This window comes from Macrobrachium nipponense, chromosome 18, assembly GCF_015104395.2.
Source record: "Macrobrachium nipponense isolate FS-2020 chromosome 18, ASM1510439v2, whole genome shotgun sequence".
NCBI lineage: Eukaryota > Metazoa > Arthropoda > Malacostraca > Decapoda > Palaemonidae > Macrobrachium > Macrobrachium nipponense.
This window is the reverse complement of record NC_087211.1, coordinates 54,500,044-54,521,486: the sequence shown is the minus strand read 5'-3', so window position 1 is coordinate 54,521,486 and position 21,443 is coordinate 54,500,044. Positions and strand designations below refer to the sequence as shown.

General features: G+C 37.6%; 1 protein-coding gene and 1 long non-coding RNA gene across 3 annotated transcripts in view; one reads left to right on the top strand and one right to left on the bottom strand.

The window, feature by feature from the left end:
• LOC135197075 (uncharacterized) overlaps nucleotides 1–21,186 on the bottom strand; it is a 243,925-nt gene extending 222,739 nt beyond the window's left edge. The window contains exon 1 of the long non-coding RNA XR_010310549.1: nucleotides 20,752–21,186. This is a non-coding gene — a long non-coding RNA (uncharacterized LOC135197075). The remainder of the gene's footprint in view (nucleotides 1–20,751) is intronic.
• LOC135197071 (alpha-1,6-mannosyl-glycoprotein 2-beta-N-acetylglucosaminyltransferase-like) overlaps nucleotides 1–21,443 on the top strand; it is a 139,317-nt gene that overhangs the window by 48,835 nt on the left and 69,039 nt on the right. The window lies entirely within an intron of this gene.

Sequence of the window (21,443 nt, the reverse complement as noted above, 5' to 3'; positions counted from 1 at the left end):
TGAGAGAGCAACGGGTCACAATTAGGCCCAAGAACCGATGAATTCGGCCACAGAACTGCTGTCTTTTGGGAAAAGGTCTTGGCAGTGAATATACAGCGGGCAGCCAAAACTATTAGAATTAAGAGCAACGCCAGCTCTGATGGGAGGAGTGTCTCATTCCTCACCCAGGCCTAATGTGACAACACAGGTTCTTAATTACCCTCATCCTTCACAGAAAAAGGAAGCCTCACCAACAGAGCTTTGGAGAACATGTTCCTGAAGTCATTAAATTAGTTAAATCTAATAGTCCAGTGAAATGAAAAAATGTGTCAATCATTCAATCAACTTTATCATTAGACGGAGGTTAACTGCCGATAATCCTTCATTCAGTAAAACACATGCCAATGACTCAGAATTATTGCCTACTTATATTACTTTAGAGAATTAGCTGAAGAATCTGCGTGAAAGAAATTCTGGGACTCGCTGTATAAAACAAAATCTCTGGAGATAATCACTTAATTGTCACTTTATCCCATGAACACAACGAGACATGAAAAACTCCAGTTACACTTAAAACAATCAAATAAAATAAAAGTCTTCAGTGAAGTGACAAGTCACAGTTCGTAATTTATTGGCTTTTACGGCACTGCATAGGTTTCATTTAAGAAGAATGGATATAACATAAGGTTCTCAGTCCTGAACAATAACCGTCTTAAACTCTAGATAGCAAAATAATCATAACCGCTTTCAATCCAAGATTGCTATGCAGCCATAACCCAGATCAATGCAAGACTTAAATGCAGTTATAACCAATAAAAATACAAGATTGTTCCATTTTCATAGCCCCTAAAAGTCCTAGACTGCAAAGCAATCACAATTCCTAAAACGCAACATTGCAATTAATTCATAGCCTAACGTATACAAACGCAAGATTGCAAGGAAGTCTTAACTCATAAAAATGCAAGATTGTAAAGAAGTAGCGTTTAAAAATCCAAGAATGCAAGGCAATTACAACACTTAAAAATGCAAGATTATGACTCAGTCAAAACCTGTGATATTGCAATACCGCAACAATGTCATTAGTCCAAGCAGAACATGGTCGCCAGAAATTATTAATCCCTGGAACTACAAAAAAGCAAGGCCAAAAATATCATAGACTCAATTAACACCAGCAACTAACTAGTGCATCGATTATTGGTCTTTCAATACTAAGTAGATTTACTGCAATACCTTGAGAGATCTACAACAGTTCAAACAACAAAGGCTAATGCTAGTAAAATGTAGCGCAGGCATAAATTTCAGTCACGCCATTCGTCCATTGTCAAAAGACACTCAATCTCAGGCACGAAGCTAATTCTAGCAACAACACACCAGTTTAGGGACCCTGGTCAAGGAATTTAGCATAGGGCTGAATTCTAGACCATTATACTGAGGGAACGAATCCCTTTTGAGAAGTTGGTATTACACTCAGGCGTCTTTCGCAGTGTATATCCGGTAAATGTACACGGAATATACACGTTTTTGCATTCACGTCGATCTGAATTAATACTTCATGTGCATGAACACTAATCAACTTCAATTATTTTCATTCGAAATATCAAGAAATAATTAAAAATTGCTATTTTACAAAAAGGCCCCTTCTCTTAGGCCAACCTAAAGGACACATGTGTTGGGCAATTTTCACCTTCGGTACACTGATGGTACCTTTAAGCAACATTAGTTCTGGTTGGTAGTTGGATCGGTGACCGAAATCCATAGGACATTTTGCAACAGGCCTTACGAGTCTACTTTCAAAAACGCAACAAAAATTAAAAACGAAGACGTTTATAAACCGCGGATACAAGTAAACAAATTCCTGTGGTTCAAATGTCAGCTGTACGGAATATTCAGCAGCCTTTATCTTCGTATAAATATTCCGCCTTCACGACGGGTTTCCAGCTGCAATGAAGTTCCTTTGCACTACGGTAATAATGTATCCTCGTTGGACAAGTGGTTTTCGCACTCGGCTACCAGTCCGGTGGTCCGAAGTTCGATTCTCGGCTCGGCCGACGCGGAGTCAGAGGAGTTTATTTCTGGTGACAGAAATTTATTTCTCGATATAATGTGGTTCGGATCCCACAATAAGCTGTACGTCCCATTGCTAGGTGGCCAATTGGTTCCTAGCCACGTAAAAATATCTAATCCTTCGGGCCAGCCCTATGAGAGCTGTTCATCAGCTCCTCAGTGGTCTGGTAAAACTAAGATATACTTAACTTAATAAAGGCGTAACAGGAAGAAAACCTCAAAAAAGTTGTACTGTGAAACAATAATTGTTAGGAGAGTGTTGAGAAAAGTAAGATGGAAGAAAGTGAATATGAACGGAGGTACATTAAAAGGAATGAAGTGGATTACAGCTACTATAGGGCCGAAGGACACTGCGAAGAACCGTAAGTAATGCACTGACGGCACTTCCCCCTACGGAGATACAAGGGTAATAACAGACATGAGAAAAAAATTTTTTTCGTGGAAATATTCCCCGAAGTTCGAGCAGAGCGCCGCGAATCTCAACTGGCTGCGTTCAGAGAGAGAGAGAGAGAGAGAGAGAGAGAGTGAGAGAGAGAGAGAGAGATAATGATGCGCCATCCCATGGGGTGGGATTTACTTCGTCGAGACCCTCTCATCCTTAATTATGTTTCGTGGCATGCAGGTGATGCTGTTCAAATCGGAAAAACATGAGATTTACACAGTTTGCTTCGCAGAATGCATGCAAGCTCTAAGCGCAAAGTACGAAATGACATTAGACGGAGAAAGGACTGATAAGGTTAACTCTTTCAACTGTTTGGAAAATGATTTCTTGGGTTGGAATTCAGTGAAGGAATATAATGGGCAAATCAAACAAATGACAGTCTGAATGAGATTTGGAAACCAGAGTGACATGACCTACTAAAGCAAGATTCCACAGAGTAAGTCTAGTACGATCTGCATTGCTGGGAAGACATAAGATTTTGTCAACGCGAAAATATAGCTTTAACAAGAAGATAAGGAGTTAAATGGTGGGACTGAATGAGAAATTATATATACCATTAGGTAAATCACAGAAGTTCAAGATACAGATGTAATAATGATGCATCATAGATTGATAAGGCTTGGATATGTCCTTTGCGCGACCTCAAGAGTTGAAAGACCCAGGAATACTGGAATGGAATGGAATGGAATGGAATACAGAATTTAGGCCAAAGTCCAAGCACTATCACCTAAGAGGTCATGCAGCGCTGAAAGGGAAACTGACAGTAAGAAGGTTTGAAAGGCGTTACACGAGGAAAACCTCAAAGCAGCTGCACTATGAAACAATTGTTTGGAGAGGGTGGACAGCAAGACAGAAGAGATAGAATATGAATGGAGGTATAGTAAAAGGAATTAATGGGGATGGGCAGCTAAGAGCCGAAGGTGTGCTGCAAAAACTTAAGTAATGTCTACAGTGCACTGCGTATGGTACACTGACGGCACGATCTCTCTACGGTGAGGAAAACTTGGATGAGAACTGAGAAGGGGCGGGGGAGATGCAAATAAGTGGAGATTGGCGGAAGACAAAGTAAAAAAAATGATGATGATGATGATGTTGATGATGAATGTTGGACAGTTTTGCAGATACTCAGATCGATCACGTCTCTTATTATTTTTCACTCTATCTCTCCCTTCAAGGCAGCGACCCACTACTCGTTCAGTCGACCGACAACCAGGTATCATTCAGTGCCGAGAACAACTACACAGACTTATTATATGTTAAATATCGGTGCGTTTCGGGTATATATCCTAAGCCCATTTTGATCAATGAAAACTCGTTCATACTACTTCCGTAAAGGTTAAGAGTAATATGAAGCGCATGCGTGCATACACGAGCGTTGTTGGGTAGCGCACGCACGCACGTACCTGCGAGTCGGTCGATTCGCGAGTTCGAGTTTTAAACAATATTATAACGTTTACAGTTCCGTCATCCAGACACGGGCGTCGACGCGAACGTTAAATACACAAACGTTTACCAGTCCTTATGTTGAGGACGAAGGATGGTCAAATCCGCTCTATAAGACAAAAAGTACTATATTGTATCACTGTGTAAGAACGGTAGCTGGAATTGGAATATAAAATATAGGCCACAGGCTAAGCGATGGGGCCTATGAGGTCACTCAGCGCTGAGAGGAAAATTGAGAGCAAAGGAGGTTTGAAAGGTGTAACAAGAGGAAAACCTCAAAGCAGTTGCACTACGAAACTTGTTAGCAGACGGGTGGAAAGTACGACGTAAGAAAGAGAATATGAATAAAGCTACACTAAGGAGTAGCAGTTAGGGGTCGAAGGGACGCTGCAAAGAGCCTTTAAGTAATGACAGCAGTGCACCGCATGAAGTGCACTGATGGCACTAACCCCCTACGGGAAAACAGGCTCTCTCTCTTTCTCTCTCTCTCTCTCTCACCACTGGCCCTATATGTAAGTACGCAGAATAAGGTATATACACTTGGTCAGAGCCTGTGGACGTTATGTACCGTCCTACGGCAAGGACTTGACGTCTCGACCCTCTCTGAAACGACAGGCATTTCGGACTTCAGTTTAATTGCATAATGACGTAAATGCTCGCACACACACACACACACACACAAAATATAAGGCACTACACCTCTACTATCTCCTCTTCTTCCACAGCTTGACTTTAGTATGCCGAGGCTGAAGCCCGCCATAATTTACCCAAGTTTTATAGGCGACGAAAGTTGGAGCCTTTGAGCATTTGATCCCCCGCTATGGTATTTTTCTGCCATAAGCCCTCGTGGAAATGCCTGGCACGTTGGTTATCTGTCATAAAAGGCTTCGCGAAGTCTAATCGCTCGACGACCACGATGAGACGACGACGACGACGACGAGCGAAGACCCTTCTTTATCTGGATTTCTTGTGTCTTTTTTGGGAGGAGGGAGAGGGTTTGGGGGGGTTCAGGTTCTACTAATATGTTTGTTTATGAACTCATCTGCGCGGTTAAGGTGCGACCAATAGTGCAATAGATACATAAACTTACACGCAGACGCTCATACACATGCGCACCACACATGAATGTTTACATCATACGTGCAATATATATATATATATATATATATATATATATATATATATATATATATATATATATCTGCCTCCGAGGAATCTCTTACAGGCCACCATTCGGTCCATCAAGCGGGCTCTTGTCGTGTATCAACAATTAACATATCTTGCACATTCTGTATACACACACAGACACACACATATATATATGTGTGTGTATATATATATATATATATATATATATATATATTATATATATATATATATTTTATTTATCTGAATGCGTGTACCTATCGATATGCTATTTTCCCAGGGGCACATTTAAGTAATTTGGCAAGTGAATTCCACTTGTTATGCATCAAGTAGTCTACATTTCGTTTCTCCGCATTTTTTGTCGAGGATTTCGTGACGGCAAAACGTGTTGTTCATTACCCGTGAAACGCAATGTATTTTACATGGTAAAACAGGTCTTTCCATTAGTTTTAATCATCATTATTATGGAAAAAATAAATATCTCGACAAATACATATATATACATCATATACACAAATATACTTCATATACATATTATATAGTATACATACATATATATATATATATATATATGACTGGTAAAAATGTTCTGTTACAACAGAATTCCATCTAATAAAAGGAGCCCATCAAAACGCCAAAATATAGAGAAAATATTATATTTCAGAGACTGCTGTCTTTCTCTTCAGGTAAATGAAATTCTACCTGAAGAGAGACACAGCAGTCTCTGAAATATAGTATATTCTCTTTATATACTGGCGTTTTAAGGGCTCCTTTCATTTTATATATATATATATATATATATATATAATATATATATATATATATATATATATATATATATATATATATATATATATATATATATATATATATATATATATATATATATATATTCTCGACAAACGAAGTGACCAACTCATTCACTCACTGGAACAAAAAAAAATAGTAATTTAATATTCAATGATGCCATCATGGTCACAATATCAGCGAAATAAAAATTTATACAGGTAAAAAAAAAAACCTAGTTCTGCCGTAAACCTCAAAACCACACCAAATTTGTACTCTTATGGCTGGGGGCGTTAATTTGATCAATACTCTATGTTCGCAGTCGCACCACTGGTTGGAATATATATACTTTGCGAAGGGAGCTGTTGTGAAGAGTGGCCGAAGTACTACTGAACATTTTACCAGAAAGCATAAGAAAATCTAAACGTTTTCGCGGCATTTAAGGAAAAACGTTAATTGAGAAAATAGTAGACATATCTATCTATTTGTATATATATATATATATATATATATATATATATATTATATATTATCATCTCTCTTATCGCAAACAAGAGATTTATGTGAGTGGAAATGGACCAAATCGGCTTCATCGCCAACATAAAATGTTTGTGGGCGTTTCAGGCGATTAAATTTAATTAGCTAATTGAGAACTGACGTCACCAGCTAAACGGCAATTGATCGCCTAATTGAAATAAAGACTTTGAGTTCACCTACAACCCCATGATTTCGGGCTTATTTTTAGGAGGCGTTCCTCTCCGCCCACAGCCTCGTTCCGGAACAATGAGAACCCTTTTTGTTCTAAGTGCGTAGGTTCCCTGAATTGGAACGCAGAACCTCGGCCAAAGCCCAAGGGTTGAGACCCATGAGGTCATTCGGCGCTGAAACTGTAATTGACAGTCAGGAGGTTTATGAGGTGCAGCAGGAGGAAAACCTCAAAGCAGTTGCACTGCGAAACAATTGTTAAGAGACGGTGGAGAGTCAGATGGAGGAAAGAGGATATGAATGGAGGTAAAAGTAAAAGCTATAGTAGATTCACATCAACCGTACATCTGTTGTCTAGGTCAGTCCCTTACGACGCTCCTGATTGGCTGTTGATAAGCCAATCACAGCGCTGGAAACTCTCAGTCTCTCGAGAGAGTTCGCGTAGGCAGGATGTATGTTCCACCTCTCTTGAGGGATACGTCTTTCAAAAGTATCCCTCGGGAGAGGTGGAACATAGATCCTACTATGCGAACTCTCGAGCGAGACTGTGTGTCCAGCCCCGTAATTGGCTTATCAACAGCCAATCAGGAGCGTCGTAGGGGACAGGCCTAGGCATCAGACGCACGGCTGATGTGAATAGTAGAGGCCGAAGGGAAGAACCTGTGAATAACAGTAATTCTACTTGAAAGTTTTCTCTCTCTCTCTTCTCTCTCTCTCTCTCTCTCTCTCTGTCATGAAAACAACGCATATTTTCTATCTCTTCAGCTTCTTCAAGTAACGATAAAAAAAACTAATTTATTGTTTTCTCTTAAAATACCGCTACTGAAACTACGCAATGAAATACTAACGGTTGATGATACGTTTTGACCTGGAATTTGTATAAAAAAAAACTACTTTTTTACTATTTTTTTGCTTCACATGGAAGACTTTGCGTGATAATTTCTCCTTTGGGGCAATTACCTATTAACTTCTGAGTTACTGTGTAAATGGAAGACGGAGCTTTTTTTTTTCGTTTCATGTTTTTTAAGTTGATATTCAGTATAGCTCAATGCCGTTGGACAGCTGATCGGAATGACGTTTTGTGTATCTTGACAAAATGTACCATTTTCTGTGTTTCATTATTGTGTTCACGTTACCCTGTATTTCCAACCAAACCCCACCTATGCATATACATATATAAACACATAGAGATATAAGTACATGAAATTTTACTTATACATGCGCGAATTGATTACAAAGCTTTTTAAATGCATATGTTAAGCTACAAATATAGTTTAATACCGAATTTACTTTACCTTGAGAAAAATTCCTTGGGAAAAATTCAAGCCCGGTGAGAATTATATGTGACAAGTGATTCGTCTAGGAATAGAACCTTGGCCTATTTGGTTTCGATACAACGATAAAGGGGAAGAACCTCTCAGCATTCAACATCCTCCGATATATATAATATATATATACATATATATATATATATATATATATATATATATATATATATATATGTATATATGTATATATATATATATATATATATATATATATATATAATATATATATATATATATACACATATACAAACATATACAGGTTGTCCATAAAGTCCCAGTACCATTCTAAGCAATAAATACTTGTAATGGTACTGGGACATTATGGGCACCCTGTATAGAGGAGAGAGAGAGAGAGAGAGAGAGAGAGAGAGAGAGAGAGAGAGAGAGAGAGAGAGAGAGAGAGAGAGAATCTTATTTGTCAATTGCCAATACCTTAGTGGCTACAAAAACTACCAGTCCGATACCGCTGGCATACCTAATAACTTATTCCACATTCTACGAGGGAAAAAAAAAGTACTGCAATGACATAGCTGAAAAAGGGATAGTACGACAAATGCCGTGAGAGAGAAAGAAACTAAGTGATAAGGACTAATCTCCAATAAGCTCTCATTCTCCATTCGACACCGATCTTCGAATTAAAGGCAGAAACGAAGGAATAGAGAATTTGGGACAAAGTCCAAGCCCTGGGAGACCTATGAGGTCATTTAAGGCTGAAACTGAAACCGACAGTAAGGTCTGAAAGGTGCAACACAGGATGAAAATCTCGCAGTCGCACTATGAAACAATTCTTAGAGGTTGGAAAGTCTGATGGAAGAAAGAGAGTATAAAAGTGTCTGTAGCAAGGGACGACGGGGCGCTGCAACCATCTTTAAGGAATGCCTACAGTGCACCACGTGAGGTGCCGAAAAGGCAACTCTACATTCGACGCCCTGGGACTCATACAGGACTTAAATGTTCCTCCTGAAGTGTGACGTGTGGCTGATTGACATCCAATACTAACGGGCACTTGGTGTTGACAGGCAAAGGCGAGAGACCGCTGTCATCTTCGATCTGATTGCGGAATCTTATCGATTCTACATTGAATTTATCACTGAGTTTGGAGTCATAAAACTTTCTAAGGGGCTTATCAGATAATAATGGATTGTTATCATTCCCATCATTTATTGACCATTGTCTTTGGGACGAAAGTCTTTGAAAGGGATCTACTGGGAATGCGTCATTGTGTTTATTAATTTATCATTGACCCTTGGGTGATAAAGGTTTCGATAAAGGGCCTATTGGCAATCGATCATGGGGTGATAAAGGTTTTGATAAAGGGGCTATTGGCAATTGATCATGGGGTGATAAAGGTTTTGATAAAGGGGCTATTGACAACAGCTTTACATCATTCTGATAATTAATCTGCCACTGATTTTGAGATGATGAACATTTTGAGTAGGATTCTATAGTAGATCATGAATTCATATCTTTCCGATAGCTCCCGATTCTCTATTGAGTCTGTCACGAGGTTTAGCTAAATACAGGGTCTGTTATGAATGGATTTTTATCTGCCTGATACCGAACTTTCAGTTGATACCTAGGGTGACAGAGGGCATAGTGATACTGAATATATATTCCGAACATTGATTTTCTATTGATCGCGTGATGATAAAAGGTGTTGATAATCGGTCTGTTTGCGATGGACAAAATGAAGTTTCATACGGTTTTGATGAAGTGTCTACTGATAATGGACTCTATTTTGTTGATTGTATGATTATCAAGATTTTTATATAAGAGTCTGTTGCCTAAGGACGAAATAATAAAATGTTTACTATTTAAAATTGACGTTGGGAAGTTACAAATTTTTTTTTATTGTTGATTATCAGGCCTCTTCGATTTAATAATGGGTTCCGGTCGTTCTGACCACCTTCCTGATTCTGGTTTGATAACGTTTTCTATGTATTGATCCACTTTCTTTTCGGGCGTGATCCAACCTCCAGCTTACTCGGAACGCGTGTGTATGATTTTCCCCTCACGCATAAATTGTATACATTGTATTCTTAACGTAAATTAAAAACAGCTAAAATCTACGTCAAATAGATCCTTGTTTCACCAAAGAAAATTTAAATAAATGTTATATTTTATTAGAAATAATGTTTCCGTACTGTTTAAAATGCACATTATTTATTTTTTTTATATTTCCATTCTAATAAATCAATCATAATTATCCTATCCTAAAATTCTTGTCTTTAACTCAACGTGAAACACCTTATTCCGACCTTTTTAGCCTTTCCTATCTCCGACCCCCTCCCACACACAACAACAACAACAATGTAGTTTGTAGGCTTACTCCCAGAGTAAGCGAAAATAAATAAAATATGAAGCTCTACGACTTCACCCACGTTAAAAATCGTTGGCAGGCGATCGGTATCAGCCGGGCTACGCAACGTACAGGTATTCAATATTTCAGAAGAGGAAAATGTCACGAAGTGATTCGACGTCGAAAGTAGGCCTGTTCTCAGACCAACTCCACTATAGCAGACTGTTCATAGAAATCTCTTATCTGTTGTTGTTATTATTATTATTAAAAAATCCTCATAGTAGCACGAGTCTTCAAATGGAGAAACAAATCCACAGTTATGTAAATGTACATATAGTTTAAATTTAAAAACAGCAAGGATAGCTTGCTGTTTTTAAATTTAAATATATGTACATTTAAATAAATGTGTATTTGTTTCGCCATTATTATTATTATTATTATTATTATTATTATTATTATTATTATTATTATTATTATTATTATTATTATTATTATCACTATCAATATTGTTGTGTCTACTCAATAATAATAATATTGATAACAAAAATAGTAAATTTGCCCCTTCCTATTAATATTACTATTATAGTTTACTCAATAATAATAATAATAATAATAATAATAATAATAATATAATAATAATAATAATAATAATAATAATAATAATAATAATAGTAAATTTGGCCGAAAGATGTATCCTTACATTAGTAAATTTAAAACCCATTCCAATTATCATTACTAGCAAACATATGTATACAGAAATTATGTATGATAAAAAACGTAAAGTACTAATTCTACGGGCCGAACCAGCCCCCCCGTTTCACGGGCAGAACCAGCTCCGTTGCACGGAATCCCTTCTCACCCCCACCCCCTTCGGAGTTGGGGGAGGTAGGATGAAACCGCATTATAAACCATCATAGTAGTCCCCACTATAACCCTAAGTTTCATGCCCATCGGAGCAGCCGTTTGGCTGTGATTGAATGACAGACGGACGGACAGACATAATGCCCATTACAGTAAGATTCCAAATAAGTTCGTTCCTGAAGAGCTCCCCTACACAGAAGAGACTGCCGAGGATTAAGTAAAGTGAAATGGCAAGACAGTTGTGCTACTTCTCTGTACATATTGATTGTCGTCCATTCACCTTGAAGTCCATCGGGAAGTCCATCGAGAAGTCCATCGAGAAGTCCGTCCACCCAAAACACTGAGAGGCGTATTGTTCTTTTTCCAAGCTATCATATCATATCGATTCACCGTAGGTCCAAATTCTTTGGAATTCGTCTGTATAATCATAGAAAAATAAAGGACTTCCTAGCGCGACATTGTAAAAACAAAACAAAACAAAACAAAAAAAAGCACCTGACGATACTTGGCTAAGACATTATCCCGTGTCAAGAGAACGTCCTGGCATAAGGCGGACATAATCTAGACTGACCACCTGTGTGCGGTGTGTATGTCCAAAGAGCGGGGATTTGGCCGAATTAAACACATTTCCAGAAAAATCTAATGCTTCTTTGCTAGTCTCTGCAGTGAATGACATACTTGGCAGTTAATGGACAATGGTGGTCATTAACCAGGGATACAGTTCTATAATTGTCAATTTATATTAATACTAGAAATTCAATAGAATATGTGATCAAAATTATTGGAAAAAAAGACAATAAGATCCTTTTCATGCTTGTATGATTGCCACAAAAACACGTTGAGAAAATTCTAAAAGAAAATGTTCTGGCCACATATTTTCGCTTACCCAAGGAGTAAACCTACAAACTACTTTGTTCTTGTTTTTCTTGTAGGAAGAGGGTTAGGAGAGCTCTATGGAAGAGCCCAAAAAGGGTCTGAAAAAAGGTGTTTTGCGCCGAGTTGAAGATACAGGAATTTTAGGATAGGTATATTTATGATTGATCTATTAGAATGAAAATAAATAATGTGCGTGTTAAACAGTACAGAACAATTATTTCTTATCAAATGTAGCAAGCTCATTTTAATTTTCGTTGATGAAACAGGGCTCTATTTGACCGTTGATTTTAGCACGTTTTACTTTACGTTTAAACTGAGGAATATAATGTTTACACCTTAATTAAGCATGAGGAGAATACCTTGCACACGTCCCGAGTAAGCTGGAGGTCGGATCTCAACTCGTTCTACAACATTCGTAACATTATCACGAAATTCGTCACAACATTCGTAACATTATCACGAAATTCGAACGAAGACTGAAGGCTAAGATAATATACAAAGGAAAAAACCCCGGGCGCTATAGTTCCACACTTGAAAAATTCATGAAGTGAGCGTTGTCAACAAATGCCTGTCACAAAGGCGCGTGAAGAAGAAACCGACCTTTTTATTATTCGTGCTATCAGAGCCGCTTTTGATGCCGACTCGTTAGAAAGGGATCAAAATAAAAATGTTAATGCAAAAATAAAAAATAAAAAAATAAAAAGTTAATAAAAGTTGCGCTGCTGTTTTGCATAGCTCGCAAAACACGTATATTTTTCAGGCTTCCCGATTGAACGTGTCATTGTGGGAGGGTTATCATAATCATGCATACACATACGCACACACGTGTGTATATATATATATATATATATATATATATATATATATATATATATATATATATATATAATATATATATATATATATATATATATATATATATATATATATATATATATATTTGTGTGCGTTCTTACAATCTTAGATAAGCACATGATTGTATTGTCAGCTGAAGCCACAGGCCATGTATATAAGGCAACGACAGTGCCAATTACTTTTGCAGTAAATACACACAAGTGCCTGACATATCCTGTGACTTCAGTTGATTATATGGTCGTATGTTTTTAGGTATGAAGGAGAAATCCATAACATCAACTACCTGGAAATACATATAGGGTGCATCAAAAGTACGCTTTTGCTGGCCACGGTAGCATGCGCAAACTTTATCAGTTTGATGATGGTATCATTGGTAGAAAACTAAATATTCGTCATATATACTTTTTCATGGAATTCTGCGTCATGTGTGGATTTTCCTTTATGAATACCCACGTATGAAAGCGTGCCTGTGTGTTTATGCATGCATATATATATATATATATACTATATATATATATATATATATAATTGTATACACGCACACACACACACACATATATATATAAGCTGTAAAACTGTTATATACAAAGGCCCACCGTTGATTAACCAAGGAAAGGATGAATGTAGCGATAATTCCCGTTATTTGCTCCTGTAGCCACCATCCGTAAGTTAAAAATCCATTAAAATTGTAAAAAAAAAAATGCATTAAAAAGATTGGTCCAGGGGTCTACAACAGGCCTCTAATTGAATGACTTCAACTATCATCTTCAACTACCATACCGATTGCAACTAAACTGGAAAACTGCCTACTGGACAAAAAGCTCCCACAAATGACAGTTTTCCTCTTGAATCCTTAGTGATTCCGATTTCTAAAAGCTCATAAGAAAATGCCTGCTTTATGCGACATGAATGACAGTGAACAGAACAGGATTGAATACAGAATTTAAGCCAAAGGCCAAGTACTGGGACCTATGAAGTCGTTCAGCGCTGAAACGGACATTTGTTTGTTTGTATGGTGTATTTACGTGGCAAGAAACCAGTAGTCATTCAGCAAAGGGTCCAACGGCTTTACGTGACTTCCGAACCACATCGAGAGTGAACTTCTACGCCAGAAATGCACATCTCTGACCCCTCAATGGAATGCCCGAGAATCGAACTCGCGGCCACTGTGGTGGCATGCAAAGACTATACCAACCACGCCATTGAAGCGCTTGAAACGGAAATTGACAGCAAAAAGGTTTGAAAGGTGAAACAGACGGAAAACCTCAAAGTTGCACTGTGAAACAACTGTTGGAAGGAGTGGGGCGGGGGGAAGAGTTAGAGGGAAGAAAGAGAATATGAACGGAGATACAGTAAACGGAATTAAATGGGCTGCAGCTAGGGGCCGAAGGGACGCTGTATTAATAAAAATACAATAAATAAACAGATGGGCACACTACTAATCTCTGGACACATTTATGCGCCGATATTTTCTAACACAATATTCCATCTTCTTTTTTCTCTAGTTACTCTGAAGAGAACTTCCAACAGACACCGGCATCCCCCCACCCCCTTCCCCCAACCCCCACCCCCACCACAGCCCCGTGCCTCGCAAAAGTTTCGGGAGGCAGAATTTGGGTTGACGAAGAATGTAGATAGAAGGATGAAGTTTCGACATTATTCAACCAAGTACTTCTTAGCAAACAATTCGGAGTTTGGTAACTTTGCCTCCTTTCAAGCGAGGTTCATCAGTTCGCTATTATTAAAAGAATGTTTACCTTCAAAATGAAGCTTTTTGAGCAAACTGCAAGTAAACCAAACTATAACGCGACAGCGTAGGACGGTTACGTTATTAATCCTGAGCTATTATTATTATTATTATTAGGTAAACACTTTATCATTTCAATCGTGTTAAAAGATTGTTTACCTTTACATCGAAGCCTCGTGAGCTACTAACTACAAATAACCCAATACGAACAAAGAAATACAGTAGTAAAAAAATACTTTCAAAAGAGAAATAAAGAAAAGTTTATGCGTTCATGAAGGGCCCAAGCCCTGTAACTACAAACAGTAATCAATATTACAGTTTCAGAATTCAACTGTGATTTGTCCTCATAGCTTAAAAAAAATTACACAGTTCACTTGGTCATTAATTTCTGTACCCATTTTGTTTTTCTTGACAAAACCTTATGTTACTCTCCCAAGTATTTTCCGTAAGTAGGACAACGATGTGCGCACATACACATATATACATGCATGATGTTTTCCTAAGGTTTACACTCCTGCAAATATTCACAAGCAAAACTTAACCTAATATATGCACAGACACGCACGAGCTTTTATCAACGGCATACCAACTGTTTGAATGAGGTCTTTAGCTAGGCCTTTACTTGTTTTACGGGCTACATGTATCTTTCTACCTTGCGCACGGACATACTCATCGAATCACAAGTAAAAGAACGCCAAGTAACATCTGCTACGAGAACAAATTGTCCCCACATTCTGGAATAGAATTGGACTGGAATACAGCGTTTAAGGTGAACGCCAAGCACTGGGACCTTTGAAGTCATTCAGCGCTGGAAAGGAAATTATGAGCCAGTAGGTGCGAATGGCGTAATCGAAGGAAAACATCGCCCAGTTGCACTATGAATCAATTGTTAGGAGAGTGTGGATAGCAAGACGGAAGAAAGACAATATGAACGGAGGGACAGTAAAAGGAATGATAGGGGTTGCAGCTAGGGACCGAAGGGACGCTGTAAAGAACAACCCCTCTGAGAGGTTAACTACATTCTGAATCTGATTCCAGGTCATAAAGTGAAACGTCTCATTTCAAAAGGGATGTAGTCGGCCGCCAGAGTGTCCGTTCAGTTCTTCCAAGAATAGGAACATCAGATCACGAATGCAGGAAGCTCACGAGGTTATGAAAATCCAAAGTGGTTCTGCTCAGATGGAATCCTCGGAATGTGAAATTTGAAACGGCAATCTAATACAGCTTCGTAACATGATATTACTTACGACAAGACGGATGTCGTCGACAGTTCGAGAATCACTTCGAAAAAAATAATAGAAACTGAGTTAAAATGTTAATTAATTATACATCTGAAAACCAAATAAACGTAATGAGCTCAAAATTTTTTAGTAGTATCTTTTTCGTAAACTTTTAGAAAATTAAATAAATTATCAGTCGGTTTATAATGCAATACTTTCTCAACAGTTTTTATAATAAGCAAGATATCTTTAGTAAGCTTTGGTTTTCCTTCTCTTCTTGCAATCTGAGCAATCACATGAAAATGAAAAATCCCCCTCTCCTCAATTTTACTCCCTCAACAAGTATTCCGTTAACATACGCCACGACGACTTAACTCTTACAGCCAGAGAGCGTGATATAAAATACTTAAGATTTTGCAACACAACTGAACACGGACGACTTAACCGAGCCAACGTTTGAACAAGAACCAGCGATAAAAGCTCATTCACACACACACACACACACACACACACACATAAAAGAAACAAGATAACACTGTGCAACGGAAATGTACGAAGCTGTTCAAGTGTTCATTCCCTCGGCTACGATTTTTCTGACTTCATGTCTCATTTTTTCCCCTTTAATCTGAGTGAATAAGAATTCTGATAGAATTTTCATACAATCCTCGCCCATACATGAATATTCGCTTCCCTAATGCACTAAAACGCAAAACTATTTCCAACTCATCTGGCAACGAACATTATCATTCATTGACAATCGGCTATGGGAACACTTTGAGATGCACTCGCTCGCTGACGGAGGATGCAAGGAAAAAAGCTGTGGGAAGGACAGACGATAGCATAACGAACAAATGCTGAGAGAGAGAAACGAGGGACAATAACAAATGAATGCATAGACAGACATATAGGTAAGGAAAGAAAGAGAGAGAAATGACGAAGACCTCATAGTCTTAAGTCTTGTATTATAAGACTAGTCTCGACCTTTTTGTAGCATTAACTAATGAAGTTCGGCATTTTTCATTAGAAATGGTGATGTCAAATAACAACGGTTCTAACTGAGTGTTTATCGAAAAGTGCATAAGGTTTTCATTTGGGCTTAACTGTTTTCATCAGTCTACGGTTGGAGGTAAAATCGGCACACTGTACAAAAACACTCGTCTCCAAATACGCCAGCAAAACTAATTTTTTTTATTTCCTTTAAGTACTGTTGGCCAACGAAGAATTGGCGTAGTTTCTTAATTCATTGTTCGTTATGGAAATATTGCCATATGCAGGTGCCAAATTATTTGCTTAACAATAAATAACATTTCCTTTCAAAGGTGCTATACTTGTAATAAATTACATTAGAATTGAGTAGACTTATTCAACATATTAAAGATCATTATTTTGCAAAGTAAGGAAATTATATACCGATGGGTCCAAGATTTCTAATTTATTCTCAACTCTAGCTTCGTGACAGCATACCTAAGCATTTTGAAGTTGGCATCGCTGCCGCTCGAGTCTTGACTCAAGTATCGTACTGCACTGGGGTGTTGTCATTTCGTCTCCTACAGCCGATGAATAATACATCAAGGCGTTAACATTCTTTGAAAACGATGTTTAATTAAACTAATTTTGTCCTTTGATCAATAAAATAATTTGCATGACACATTTAGATTGGACTTCTGATTTTCACACATGATTAGACTAGGTCTATTTTCAGCAGTATACTCTCTCGGATACGTAATATGAATGAATATTTAAATCGACAATATATATATTAATCTGCTTTATTTGATTATTCCCGTTATTCTTGTTTTATTAGCCATGTTCTCCTTTCTTCTTATCCTTTTCATAAATGCTCAACATAATTTACTCAGACCTAGCTATTCAAAGTCAAAAAGCAATCATAAAAAAAACAAACGAATATAATAGTCTTTTATTTTTTATCGAATTCCTTGCATATTATCCTGTTTCATTTGGACACGTTGGAAAGCTGTGGGAGTCAAAACTGACGAATAAATTAAGAAAGACTTACTTTCATTAAAGCTATCTTAGGTTGATCTTTCTGTAGCTATGCATTTCTTCTAAATAGAAATTAATTAAAATTAGTTTCACATGTATACCTAGACCTACTACCATATGCATATTATAAGTAGCTGAAAGGTTAAGAAATATGAAAGGTGACGATCTCGTTTAAGTCTATTTCATATGCTTTTAAAGAAAAACCTACTGCTTTAATTAAGGGTTGCTCTTTGACGGCTACAACAATCATACAGGGTGTAACACGAGTGTATGCACATGTTGTCGGTACGGGGAATTTTAAAATAACCGTTATCATTAGTGGTGCTTTCATGCGATGGAGTTCGTAGCGAGAAGTCGGATCGAGTCGCCTGACATGTGGAAGAGAGCGGAGATGGCGTATAGGAGTGATGGAGGGATTAGGCTGATGTTAATAAAGTATCTCCCAATAAAATGTATTCTAAAGGTTTTGAATTGAAGAAAAAAAATGCATGCATCATTGAAACTGTTTCCCTCCCTATCCGTGGTATTCACTGGCCACCGATAAAAAACAAAACAAAAAGAGTAAGCCTTACTGAATCTCTCATTCATCAAAGATAAGTTTGCTTATTCATTAGACTTATTCATTAGAGACCTATCAAAGATTTCAAGTGTATTCTTAAGAATCTCTTCCTCTCCATCTAAAGTATTCATCAGACACCAGTCATAGGCATAGAGCTAGTCATGATTCCTGGTTCAGCAATATCGTGACGAGGCGCTAGAATTCAAAATTCGCAAATGAATGTTGCTCAGCAACATTTACACTACCGTATTGTCTTGCTCTCTTGTGGTGCTTCGAGGAGTTCCACCTCTAGGCCCATGTTCTAAACTTTGTCGTTCTCTAAACAATTTGATTCATTTATGTATGATTCTCTCCGGTATATTAACCTTTCTTGATATCTCTCCAACTCGCACCTAATGCAGTGCAATAATTGTTTCTTAGACCGATAAATGACACATAGACATTAGATTCCCGTGCACATAACGACCTCAAAAGCAATAATGAGGTCGCATTGGCTCACACTGTTAGGTTATCATTTTTTTCTTATTCTTAAATTTGATAGCATTTTGTGAGTTTTCAATGTTTTCTGTAAAATTTAAAACAAATGGAATCGTTAAACTACCTTCAACTTAATATTGAAATGATAATGTAAGGACTATGTTTATGCGATACTACTAGTGCTATTTGGTAATGTATATCAGTGGTTGTAATATGACGTTTTTTATCACTTCGTTTCGTTCACGTCAATTTTGCTATATGGAAAATAGTTTTACACAATAACATAAAATGATGATCCAATGATATCACTGACTGTTTTTAACATCATTGCATAAGATTTCTTCCATCTTATAAAAGAAAAATAGATAAATAAGGCATGAATCGTGCGTCAGGCAGATGAACGAAAAATGATGAAGCTCTGCCACCAGTTTTTTGGCCGACAGTACATTATGGTGTTTATTATGAGAGAAGGGTGATGCATTCTAGTACGCAACGAAATAATAAACCAATATTCAAAGTCAAAGCCTGACGAAGGTTATTCGGGTTCAGGACGTGTTATTAACTAAACGCTGAATATGAAAAAAGGCGGAGGGTATCTTAAAAACCGTTACCAGAAAGCGCTCCTTTTAGTATCAATGGGAAAGTTTAAATCGTGAGACTGAATGTTGAATGCTTAGCCTGTTTAGACTAACCTGTCGTAGCCTTGCTAGTCTCACACGGAATAAGAATATTGATAATAAATTATTTCTTTTCTAGCAAATCTTTTGCAACACTTTATACATAGAAATTCACATGGTTTTCATAAAATACAGCCCGGATTTGCTCATAGTATGTTCCTAAATGTTTTCCCGCCCAATTTAAAAGCTGCCTTAGCATTAACTCCCCGTCCAGTGCCCAACAGGCCTAACTAACTTTATTCTTTCACTAAACAAGCAATATAAGGAAGATTACTATTGAGAGCAGTATGAAAGGAAGACAGCAAGTAGGCGGCATTTTGGGTATAAACGCGATAACAGTTTACTGACAAGATTTCTATATCAGATCAGATGACACTGACTATAGGCCTACGTCAAAATCTTACAACGATGATCCTTTCGAAATGATATACATCAACGGTAAATAGTTTTACAGTTACGTAGGTATAAGCTCTGAAATTCATAGAAAGCAACGAAACTAACGAGTGCAAACTCCACATGAAGAATAGACTAAGAAAAATCTCCGAAATCCCCTCTATAATTCTGAGGGCTAAGAGTATGCTAAATAACACAAGCAATTTACTAGCGGCAAGGATATTATACTCGCCACTGTCAATACGAGCCCTTCACGAGAATGAAAACAATTGATAAATAACGGTAAACCCAACAACACGTGAAAAAAGGGGAGACTGTGCCAATGTCTATAATCATTTTAAATACGGCAAAACCATTAGGCTCCTCTCGGTACGTAGACCACTTTTTACACAACTCAATTGCAGCTATACTATACGCTAAAGTCAAACCCAGAAGCAGAACCCAACAGATTTTGCTGAAAACTGGATATAAATAAGGGTCGATAGGACCATACGCCCTTAGCCTAGTCTCAACGTAAATAGATCAACCAACTCCAAATAAATCCTTATATGCATACATTCATATATATATATATATATATATATATATATATATATAACTTATATATGTATATATCCAAAAGTTCTTTTTTACAATTTGCTCCCAAACCAAATTTAAAAAGTATGGCACTTCTATAGCCACAAGTCTACCGCTTTCAACCGAGATTCACTTAGGCCTAGGCCTATCTAACTGGACCCATGCAACGCTTCACCATTATGTGTATTTTTTACTGCAGTATAACCTAAAGTATTCCTGAATTATACGAAAACAAATGTTCATAAATTTCTCCCTCAAACAACGGAAAATAAAACAAATAAATACACCGCATCGTAGCCTACTATGGTACTCACCAAGACAGGTTGAAAGCCCTTAAATCTCCATCTTGATTCTGGATCGTCTTGATCCGGTAGGTTAACACTGAACTGGCATTAATTCCCGCATTTTGCAAGTATTTATATGTGAGATACAATAACGTGAACATTACCGAATCAAGGGGAACAATAATACACTGCGTTTCAGGCTTCAAATACCGATAAACAATGCAAATACGTAACAGGGTCGTCCCGACGTGCTATGGAATCTTTAGGATACTGCATTTGCAACCGCCGAGGTAAACTCGCATGTTTACCAGTTGACAGCCACCTACCCGTTCCTTTTTCCTCCTGAATCAAAACACAAACTGTTCCCGAACAACAAGTAACAAAGAGTAACAAGTTTCGGCCTCGAAACCCCAAAATACGAGGCAAAATATGTCACACTGTTCCTAAGCACAATTTGTACCACGTCTCACAAGAACCATAACAGAAACTGAAGCTGTGATTGGCTGATATTCTGAGAGGTAGAATTAACCAACCAATAGCAAGGTAGTATTCTAATGATGTAGCCAGGCCACCAAAAGTTTCTGGATCGCGATTTAAAATGTTGGTCAGAGGCTCATAGCATCGCGGTAGGTTATGTCTCTAGGACTGGGATTTGCCATCTCGACGGTCTCTTACGTTACCGTCGTTTTCGTTGTAAACCAACTGTAATGATTATATAGAAA